This window comes from Ochotona princeps, chromosome 5 (assembly GCF_030435755.1).
Source record: "Ochotona princeps isolate mOchPri1 chromosome 5, mOchPri1.hap1, whole genome shotgun sequence".
NCBI lineage: Eukaryota > Metazoa > Chordata > Mammalia > Lagomorpha > Ochotonidae > Ochotona > Ochotona princeps.
The window spans coordinates 17,207,857-17,219,804 of NC_080836.1; the positions used below are offsets into that span (position 1 = coordinate 17,207,857).

General features: G+C 39.5%; 1 long non-coding RNA gene across 3 annotated transcripts in view; it reads left to right on the plus strand.

Moving 5' to 3' along the window:
* LOC131480355 (uncharacterized) overlaps positions 1–10,528 on the plus strand; it is a 108,608-nt gene extending 98,080 nt beyond the window's left edge. For 2 of the 3 annotated variants that reach the window (XR_009245426.1, XR_009245427.1), the window contains exon 5: positions 8,623–9,143. This is a non-coding gene — a long non-coding RNA (uncharacterized LOC131480355). Of the gene's footprint in view, positions 1–8,622; positions 9,144–9,850 lie in introns of those variants that run through there. The other variant, XR_009245428.1, reaches the window with a different exon arrangement.
* Positions 10,529–11,948: the final 1,420 nt, after the last annotated feature.

Here is an 11,948-nt window from a genome sequence, read left to right on the forward strand (position 1 = left end):
GAGTTGAGACTGTGTTCATAAGCAGGTCTGGCATAAAGATATAAAAAGAAGTCAGTCATGATACTATGCCTTAAGAAAAGATGTGGTTATTGAAGCATATTAATTTTGCATTGAAAAATACATAACTGTTTCCCTGGAAAGACTGCACTAATAAAACTCTTTTGAACTTTTTACGCCATGTAATCAAGTTGAGATTTTGGTGTATTAGGTACTGAAAACATTTTATAGATCACTGTAATGATTGACAATATTTCAAATATAAGATGTCTACAAATTGAAATTATATAACAGGGCATCTCAAAGTGCTCACAGAGTGGGATGAAAATATAAGTTTATCTTGGAGTGAAGTTTTGAAATCCATGTATATGTTTCTTATAATAGATATTTCCATGAACTTTTTAACATTCCTTGTGTATGAGTATATAGGAAAAATTATGCAATAATATTCTCAGGAAATGAAATATTCTCCTTCAAAACAAAGTGACTTATTATCTAGTTGTATTTGTTTAGATTCTTCCAACTTTTAGCATAAGTAAAATATATTGCAAGCAAAATGTCTAGTATCAGAAGTGTCTCTGGAATTTTCTCTTTCATATTACATAAACTTTGTGTAAAACATAACTAAATTGCTAATATTTTTTAATTTTTAAAATTTTTTCTAAAAATTCATTTGTGAGACATCTACTGATTCTCTCCTCAAATCCTGCGGTGACTGGGCTGGGCTGAAGCCAGAACAAGGATCTGGGAACACAATCTAAAATCTCTCATATGGCTCAAGTAGCTGTGTCCATCCACTTCCTCAAAGGGTCTGCAGATCAGGAATCAGGAGCCAAAGTTGTGGCTGAGTCTAAGCGGGTATTAACTTCTAACAAAATGCCCATTCTCTACCTTTAATTTTTTTTTAATGTTTATTAGCAATACAGAGAAATAGAGACAGACAGATCTTCTAATCATTGGCTCACTCCTCACACACCTGCACCAGTTGGGGCTGGGCCAAGCCAAGGGAGTCAGCAACTCCATCCAGATCTCCCATGTGGGTGGCAGGGGCCTAAGTGCTTGAGCCATTATCTGTGCCTCTAAGGGTATGCATTACCCAGAAGCTGGATTAGAAGGGGAGACAGGAATCACTGCCAGGCATTCTGATATGGGAATGTAGGAGTCTCAAGTGGGAGCTTACCCGAGGGTTACAATACCTACCCCTGAGTTGCCTTTGTATTTGACCAATTATGGTTTTTTTTTTTTTATTATAAACACTACTCTGAATCTTACTCATATGGTTCTATCCTTTGCTGATATGACTGACCCTCGTGAAGTTGGTCTTGAACCTTTTTGACGTTATCACAGACATTTTTGATGGTTTCCTTGCTTCAATATGACCATGTATTCCAGATCTGAAAGTAGCCATTCAACACTTAATCTTATAACTAATGGATAGATCCAATGGTGGAGGGTCATGTTATTTTTTACTATATCTGAAAAGAGTTTTCATGTAGTTGTTGAAAGGGAAAGTAATTTTGTTGCTCGGACAAGTTCTGCATAAAAATATGCTTTAAAATATTCAATTGCTTAACCTAGTACTATATTTGGTTTTTCTATACTTTCTTATGAAATTCATATTTGATGAGGACTGAGTTGAGAGAGAGATCTCTGTCACAATGTATGTCAGCTTTCATTACTCTTTAATATGCATATTTTTTAAAAGGCAAAATTACAGAAACTGGAAGCGGGTTGGAGAGGAAGAGAGAGAATATTGATCTTTTATACAGTGGTTCACCTCTCAGGTGGCCAAAATATCTGAGGTTGGGCCAGGCAGAATCCAGAAGCTTCATCTAGGTCTTCCACATGGGTGGCAGGGGCCCAAACAGTTGGGCCATCTTCCACCTGTTTTTCCCTGAATCTTATCTGGGAGTCAGTTAAGAAGTGGAGCATCCGAACATGAGTTGTGCTCATCTTGGAAGCTAGCATTACAGGCAACAGTTCGATACAGGTATCATAATGCCAATTCCATCCCTCTTTAATGCAACACCCCACTGTGGATAACAAGTGCCAGAAATTATCTATAACTTTGGACAAAACTTTGTGAAAAGAGCCGCATCGCTCCTGTAATTGTGTGTATTTAAGGGATGACTCAGTTCAACTAGTACTACCTAACCAGTAGCTTTGAGTTAAAGCAATCAGTTGGGTTCTATGAAATGCTAAATAAATAGATGAGAAATAGAAAAGCACACTCCCTCCTTACACAATTCAAGATGGAGCAATAAGACACACAAGAATAATTAATTATTATGCATGACATGTAATTATGTGTTCACGCAAGTGCTACTAATACAGCTGTACGATTTCAGAGGCGAGATGAATTAGCTTGGCATGGTCTGTGGTGGATTAATGGTGGATTTGTTCCTTGATCCAAACCCTGAAGAATGAATGCCATTTCCATGGGCAGCAGAAAGGAGTGAAAAAATATGTGAGCAGTTATAAACCTGGGTCTGAAAATTATATGCAAGACAATTGAAAGGCCACCCTGGTTTAGAGGGTTCTGGTTGGGAAACCAGGCTGATACATATGGAACACATAGGCTGAACATAGTTTCTTGGCAAGTTGAAATGTGAGGCTCCAGGGATTAGATCTGACAACAGCATCTGTGCCCTTCATCTCAGCTGGCAAGGTCTTTGCTGTTAACCAGTAGCTAGAAAATGTATTTCGGGAAAAAGTCCAGGAGTATGATTAAAGTTGAAAAAGGACAGAGTTTGGAGTGGAAAAGGCAAAGCATGCAGAATAGAGATTTAAGTGAGTAGCAAGGAGAAGGAGCAAGTAAACTCAGAGAGGAGAATCCATTTATTTATTGAAAACCTCTATGTGTAAGGGATGTGTTAGGCACTGAGGGCAGAGACTGACACCATCCCTTAAAGAACTGTTAATGTTGTGAATAATTGAAGAACAATCAATATTTGGATGCGGCTGTCTTAATAATTTAGTCCTTAAGAGTAGAATTTCAGACAAAGTGATAGCCCAGGAGAGAAGGTATTCTTTGTCACAGTCGCGTCTGCTATCACCTTAGATAATCTTATGTGTTCATACACTTATTCTGCTGCCAATGTGAAATGCCAATGCTGTAAAAGGAATGTCTCTCCCAAACTCTCACTTTCTCTGACTTTTCGTATCTCCAGTCTTTGAAGGATGCTAGGAGGAGAAGGGAGCCATAACAGTGAGAGTTCTGGAAAGTTGAGGATAATGACTCTAATGCATTTACTGTAGGCTAACTGCTGTGGAGAAGGGAAGCTGTATGAAAAATTGTCAGAGAGCATTTACCAGCCATTCCATCCAGCAGTAAATGTTCCTTGCGCTCCTGTACTTTAGGCCTGGATCCAGGTGCTGGAAATGCAGTAAACAACCAGACGGAAAGAGTCTCTGCCTCATTCATTGAATGGTTGCTCTGATGATAAAACAGATGTATGCACTACGTTTTGAATGAGTGATAAGAAGAATGGTTAAAATGTATACAGCAAGGCAGAATTAAAAGTAGTGGGATGATATGTGTGTGTAAGGGATGGTGCAGTAACCTAGGCAGACTGGATTGAGGAAAACTTCTCTAAGGAGATAGTGTCAGAACACTGCAGAAACAGTGGAAGAAGAAGTAATGGCAGGTGCAAAGGTGGAGGCAGCGAGAGCTGGGAATGATGCAGGAAGAGCAGAAAACTAGTGTGTCTGGAGTCTTGTGAGCTGGGGTTAAGCAGAAGCAGAGGAAGGTACGGATCAGTATACTCTTGCCCCAGGGAGAAACTGCAATAAGAAAAATGTGATGGTTTTGAGAACAGCAAATAAACCATCTGATTCCCTAGTTTTAGAAAGTCTTTCTCCTCCTCCTCCTCCTGTGACAAGTGGCTGGATGCAAGCAGTATTTTGTAAGCATAGCTGGAAGCACTTGATGTAATTAAATATGGACGAAGAAATGAATAAAGAATGATCCTTCCCTACCTCAAGATGAATGATAGATGCATTTACTGAGGTGATTAAAGGCTGCTGAAGCATTGGGCTTGGTACTCACTAAAGATTTGTTACATGAGCAGATGAATCAATGAATTAATGAAATTCTAAAGTTGAGCTGTGATGAAGATAAATTGTTATTTCCTCTCTATTATGAGACAATAAGAATTTATAATAGTGTCAAGTCATTTTAGACTTCAGTGGAGTATCTAGAGTTTCAAGGACTGGGGACAAAGAAAACTGTGAACAAATAGAGTAATTAGAAATCCCATAGCACAAAAAATTCAAACAATGAGTTGAAGAGAAGTAGGACCAGGTGGCAAGTCAAAATGCTTTCAGAGCTTTAGATAAGGGATAGAAAAATAATAATGTAGGTTTCCCCACCCCCACACCAAAGCCCTAGACTTTTGCTTTGACCATATTCTTCCATTGAAGAATTCCAGAGAGAATGGATAAGTGCAATTTTTTCTTTCCTTGACAGTATAGGGATAATCTACTAGATGTGGTCCTGTCAGCTGGAACATGGAGCTAGACTCTCCCCATCTGAGCTGTACAGGCTATCATTCCAAATGTAGCCCTGGCATGTGTTACTGAGTAACAAAGTCATGGTTAATGGCATTCTTCCACCTCACACAGGGACCTTTCTATAGCCACATCAGTAAATCATGCTTATTGTAGGTGGCAAAGCACTAATTTCCATACCAGGAAACCTTCACTCTGTGCTGTAGGCACTGAAGCAACTACTCAGCCTAAGTTAATTTTTCCCGTAGTGCTTTAGGCCTATATGCAATTCTGATCTTCTTTATTTTGAAAAAAATCAGATTTACAGAACTGTCAACAAATGTCTAATAAACTTTTCCAACTCTTACTCTAGATTTTCCAATTGTTTTATAAGTGTGGACACATGTAGTTAAAAAATACACATATTTGGGTCTGGCACGGTAGCCTAGCGGCTAAAGTCCTCACCTTGAATGTGCCAGGATCCCATATGGGTGCTGATTCTAATCCCAGCAACCCCGCTACCCATCCAGCTCCCTGCTTGTGGCCTGGGAAAGCAGTTGAGGACTGCCCAATGCATTGGGACACTGCACCCACGTGGGAGACCTGGAAGAAGTTCCTGGATCCTGGCTTCAGATTGGCATAGCACCAGCTGTTGTGGTCACTTGGGGAGTGAATCATCAGATGGAAGATCTTCCTCTCTGTCTCTCCTCCTCTCTGTATATCTGCCTTTCCAATAAAAATAAATCTTTTTTTTAAAATGGCACATATTATTACCACTGTTATAATTGCTGAACTTTTAAAAAATGGTACAAATCATATCTTTCCCCCTTTTTTTCTGTATCTCCTGTGACCAGTGATGTTTTCTTATATAACCACAAAACATCAATCAAATGCATTTGACTTGAGTTCCTCAGTATCGTGTGGTATACAGTCCATATTCAAGTTATAGTAATTTTTTCTTCAAAATCTTTAAAGCTTTGTATTTTAATTAACAAGTAAAATTATATCTTTTAATTGTGCACATTATTTTAAAATAGATATGTAGTGTAGAATGAGTAAGTAAAGTTAATGTTTGCCTTACTTTACACCCTTACCATTTGTGTGTGTGACAAGAATACTCGAAACTCTACTCTTAGCAATTTTGAGGAATACAATGCATTGTTATTAACCGTAGTGCCCATATTGTACAAAATATCTCAAATTTATTTCTCTTAACTGAAATTTTGTATCCTTCAACCAAGATCATAAAAATCCCTGGGCACTAGTAACCATCATTATACTGATTGTATAAGCTCATATTTTTAGATTCCACAAATAAGTATCCTCTTGGTTCATCCATATGCCACAATGGCAAAATTTTCTTCTTTTTAAAGGATGACTAATATCCCACCCCTTATTATCTGTTGATACTTATATTGATTCTATATCTTGACTAGTGTGAATAATGCAGCCAGATGGGAGTGCAGACATACTGAGTTAATTTCCTTTGACTTTATATCCAACTGGGTGATTGCTCAATTATGTCATTTCTGTTTTTATTTTTTAGACACTTTAATACTACTTCTCATAATGGCTGTACTAAATTTTTTTACTTTATTTTTTATTTCTATTGGAAAGTCAGATATACAGAGAGAAGGAGAGACAGAGAGGAAGATCTTCCATCTCTGATTCACTCCCCAAGTAACTGCAGTGCTCAGTGCTGTGCCAATCTGAAGCCAGGAGCCCAGAGTCTCTTCTGGGTCTCTCACACAAGTGCAGGGTCCCAAAGCTTTGGGCCATCCTCGACTGCTTTCCCAGGCCACAAGCAGAGAGCTGGATGGGAAGCAGGACCACCAGTATTAGAATCGGCACCCATATGAGATCCCGGTACATTCAAGGTGAGGACTTTAACCACTAGGCTACTGCGCCAGGCCCTGTACTAATTTTTTTTGTAAATATTTCTTTTATTTATATGAAAGGCAAAGTCACAGAGAAAGAGGGAAATATATATAGAGAGACTCATCTGTTGGTTCACTCCCCAAATGGCTGCCATAGCTGGGCTGGTGCAGACTAAGTCCAGGATCCAGGAACTGCATCTGGGCTCCTATGTAGATGGCAGGGGCAACGCACTGCATCATCTGCTGCTGGGTTCCCAGAGGCACTAGCTGGGAGCTGCGTTTGAAGCAAACCAGCTGGGACTTGAACAGCCTTCAGTATGAGATGCTGGTGTTACAGCTGGCAGTTTAACACTGTCATCCATACTGGCTGCAATTGTACCACTTTTTAAAAATTATTTTATTTTTGATGTTGTGTACATATTTGAGAAGGATATATGCCCATGTGGACCATTGATTAGGATAGGGAGGGTTGAGGTGGGGGGGGGAAGGTGGGTGGAACAAATGCTTCCTATTTTTTTCCCTTTTTCTCTTGTATTCATGGGGCAGGAAGGAGTAGGGGTCAGTCACAGTTGCCAAACAATATCAGAACTTGGGGATGGGGATGGACACTTGATGTCATCCTAGAAACCCTGGCGTGAAGAATGTTCCAAGAATACTGCTTAAGTGATTTCAATAGTTCCAAGTCGTTGTTGGTTTCATTGCTCTACGGCTGAGGAAATCTTTCCAAGGTCCATTGACTGACATAGTGCACTTTAGTGCATCTACTTAGCCAGACACTTGCTGTCAAAGCTTGGCCAGGAGAGTTGTCCAACCTGTTCTGCCCTCCATCCTCTGATGTGGTATTCAACATCCTCTGAAAGCCTCAATGCATGGACTGTCATGTCGCCCAGGGATCAGGAAGTGAGGAGGCCCAGTCCCAATTCATTCCCTGTAGCCAGAGTTTTGAGTCCAGTGCTCCAGTCGGGGAGGGGGGTCCCCAAGAAACCTCATCTGAGGTGACTTCAGACCTTTGTATCATTTTTCCTTAGGGCCATCACACTATATTTTCATCTTATACCATGCCTATTGCTCCCTTCCCTTCTCCCTATGCTCTCATATGCCTTTACATTAAGCCTTCTGCACTCCTCTATCTTTTGATGATTGATTTTGACATTTGAGATATTTTTGTTAACCTCAAACACTTTATTTTTAACTTGATATTTTATTGTTTTGTGAGATAACATTTTTAATTCACTTCATCGCCAAAGGCTTAAAATATTCTACTAAATAAAAATCAGGCACTTCGTTTTAATTGAGAATTGCTGGTGAGTGAATTCTTCAGGGAGAATTTACTGTTCAGCAAATGTGTGAATAATGTATTTCCATTCAATGATCAAAGTGTCTCATACCTCAGCACTACTGAAATTTGAGTCTGGATAATTCTTTGTTGTCGGTACTGGTCCTTGTCTTACAGGATATTTAGAGACATTCCCTGGTTCTGTCTTGCTGGATTCCGAAGTATCTTCCCCTTTTGTGAGAACCAAAAGATGTCTGCAGATGTTGCCAACTGTCATTTAGAAGAAATATCAGCCCACTGAGCCACATTAGATTGAGCTTCTCCTAGACAAGCATGATTTCTGATGTACTGATTACTGTATCTGGCTGAGAGCATGTACATAACACAGAATGAATCAATGAATCAAAACATAATATTTCTGCTAATTTTCTCAGAATTAGATGTTTTGTGCTGAATTGTACCCGCTAAAAACTGATCCAGTGGCAGGGAAATGGTGCCGTGGCACAGGAGGCTAAGCTTCCATCTACAGTGCTGACATGCCGTGTGGACACTAGTTTGAGTCCTTCCTGCTATAATTCTGATTCAGGTCCCTGTTTATGGTCTGGCAAAGCAATAGTGGATAACTCAAAGTCCTTGGGCCCCTGCACCCATAAGGAAGGTCCAGAAGACGTTCCTGGCTCCTGTCTTTGGATTAACCCAGTTTGGGCCACTATGACCATCTAGGAAGTGTACCAGCATATGGAAAATCTCTCTCTGTCTCTCTTTGTCTCTATAGCACAAATTTTCAAATAATAAAATAAAATTTAAAAATTGGCACAGAGATTGAATGAAGCAAGGTTGGGTTACCCCATGTAACATGCATAATTAAACTGCATTTAAGCCAAAAGTCTCAAACCATGGTTAGTGGATCATAAAGCTGCACCAGGTAAATGCTGCGTTCTTTGCAATTAGTTTCATCCAACTTCTTCTCATCATTTATTTAAGGAAAAAGGTTCTTGACAGTTTACATCTGGCAGGGAAGGTTGTGGGATGAAAGCAACTGTAACACCTCACCTGGGAAAGCCTCTGTGGAATGTATGACAAGGGCTGCTTTTTATGGCCCTGGCAGAGTGACAAGACTTCATCTGTGAGAGAAGTTTCCATCATGCTGAACTGTTGGGACTCCATCTGAGCTGCAACTGGGGCACATTATGATCATCTTTCAACTTGTTTATTTTTACCAGGAAATGGAGGCATTGAACATTCTGTGTGTAAAGTCTCATTGAAAATTCTAAATCTGTGGTTGGATGCCAGCGTGGGGTAGGCTATGCCATATGTGGAAACAAGATATATGGGAACTCTGCTTCTGCACTCAGTGTTGCTATCCACCTAAAACTGCTGTAAAGTCTATTGAAAAAACTGTAACATATACCAAAATATCAATGCTAACTTTAGTAGACTACAGGGATCAGATTTTTCATTTAATGACCTCAAAAGTCACATTGTTTTAGTGATAACAGCTACTTTAAAGAGGCATTTAATGATATAATCTCCTGGCAGAGTGAGATGCTGATCACACACACCTACTTTTAAAAATGGCTCTTTTGTATTTTAACTAAACTGCAGTTCAAATATTTCTGGATAATTTAGATTTTACAAGTCTTATCTCTTCAAGTATAGCCTAATGCCATCTACATACACAATAAATTAACAAGAGAAATGAGACAAAATGGGTGTAAATTAAGGACATTTCCAACAGGATCTGAACAGCATCTTTGGTTAGTGTACTCTATCATTAGTTATTAGTTCCTGATTCACCTATTTCTCAGATTGCAGCAACCATGTACTAATTTTTTTTTTTGTAAGATGTATTTATTTAAAAGGCAGGGTGAAAGAGAGGAGAAAAAAGAGACCCTTCATTTACTGATTCATTCCCTTAATGACTGTAACAGCCATTTCTGGGCCAGGCTGAAGCTAGGAGCTTGATGGTCATACAAGAGAACAGTAATAAATATACTTTGATCAACTACCATGTGCGGTCTTATGATAAGGAACAATCTTTTCTAACTTATAATTTGATCTATAACTATAAAATTTTGTTTTTCAGAGGTACTGCTATTTAGTGTTACAAACTTATAGTATGTTTGGTGTAGTAAATGATATTTCTGCTAGGACAAACCTGTATTACAACAGTTTTGAAAGAATATCCCGTTTTTCTTTTTTTTAAAAAAAGCCCTTCAAACATATTTTTAAAATTATGAAATCATTAATCTTGGCTATGACTATGTCTTTTGGGAACATCAAGAGATAAAGCAGGCCCTTGATGATTAGCCTGAAGAAAAGGTTCCAGTCACTTGAGAAAAATTCTCAGGGAGTGTAAGTTTGGCTGCAGAAGCAGCCCCCCTCCAAGCATATCCTCTGCAGGAAACATGACTCAGTCGGCTAGAAGCAAGGTGGAAAAGTGAGATGCTTATTTTCTATAGTTATAGAGGCTCCTGAGAATAAAGCAGGCAAAATAGAGCACAAGTCTATATGAAGAGCTTCTAGTTATTAAGAAATGAGCTCAGCTATTTGTGTCAAACATAAAATTCTCCCTTTTGCTAGGATTCCTAATAGCAGTACGCGGAATCTTTTCTTGAACTAAAATAATTTTCTGGAACTAAATATGGCTTTCACAAATCGCATGGGGACTGGACTGAAGAAACATCTCTAACATGAACTGCAAAGAACAGACAGCTCACAGCAACATCTCCACACGGATGTCCCCTGCTCACAATATCGGTTTGCTCAGGCGTTCAGGTGACTACATGCTTCAGAGAAGCAGCCATCCCTCTGCTTTCAGTGGCTGTTCTCCCATCTACATATAAACTTAATGCTGGATCTCATATTCTAAAACATCTTCTCTTCCACTGATCTCTGGGGTCCTTACATATTCCATCAATGTGCCCCAAAACTCAAAAAACATAACATTAGCCTGTCAAAACGAGCATTTCAGTATCAACCACCACCTCCATTTGGCTTCAAAACATTTTTGGCACTCCAAAAGGAAGTTAAGCCCGTTGAACATCACTGTGTTCCTCCTCTTACTCCTCAAAATCCTCATTTTATATTCTTTGAAGATTTACCCATTCCGGGCCCGGCGTGGTGGCCTAGCAGCTGAAGTCCTCGCCTTGAACGCGCCAGGATCCCATATGGGCTCCGGTTCTAATCCTGGCAGCTCTACTTCCCATCCAGCTCCCTACTTGTGGCCTGGGAAAGCAGTCAAGGATGCCTCAAAGCTTTGGGACCCTGCACCCGTGTGGGAGACCTGGAGGAGGTTCCAGGTTCCTGGCTTCAGATCGGCACGGCACTGGCCGTTGCACTCACCTGGGGAGTGAATCAGTAGATGGAAGATCTTCCTCTCTGTCTCTCCTCCTCTGTATATCTGACTTTGTAATAAAAATAAATAAATCTTTAAAAAAAAAGTTTTACCTATTCTGAAATTTTCATGTAAATGGAATCATATGATTTTTCACATTTGGCCTCTTTGTTTTAGTGCAATGTTTTTCATGTACTTCCATGCCCTAGCATGTCAGTACTTAATTCCTTTCTGTGCTTGAATAATATTTCACCATACATACTCAAACTAACTGAAGGAAAATAGATGCCTCTTAAAGTTTTGTTTTTGTTTTTGTTTTTAAGATTAGGAGAAAGAAAAAAGAAGCCAGAGGAGCCAAATCAGGACTGTAAGGGAAATATTTAGCAATTTCTCATAAATACTTGCAAAATCAGCCCTGTTTGCTCAGAGAATGGAATACATGATGGTGGAGAAGGACTCTGGTTTTCCAGGTGTTTTTCTGCTAAAATTTTAGCCAGTTTTCTCCATGTACTCTTATAAAAAGCAGATGTGATCATTCTTTTTTATTTTTAAAGATTTATTTATTTTATTGGAAAGTCAGATATATAAAGAGGAGGAGAGACAGAGAGGAAGATCTTCTGTCCACTGATTCACTCCCTAAGTGGCTGCAATGGCCAGAACTGTGCTGTTCCAAAGCCAGAAGCCCAGAGCTTCTTCTGGGTCTCCCATGTGGGTGCAGGGTTCCAAGGTTTTGGACCTTCCTTGACAGCTTTCCCAGGCCACGTGCAAGGAGCTGGATGGAAAGCAGGGCCACTGGGATAGGAACTGGCACCCATATGGGATCCTGACACATGCAAGGTGAGAACTTTAGCCACTAGGCTACTGTGCTGGGCCCAGGTATGAACATTCTTTTTTACTTTTTTTTTAAGATTTATTTATTTTTATTGCAAAGTCAGATATACAGAGAGGAGGAGAGACAGAGAGGAAGATCTTC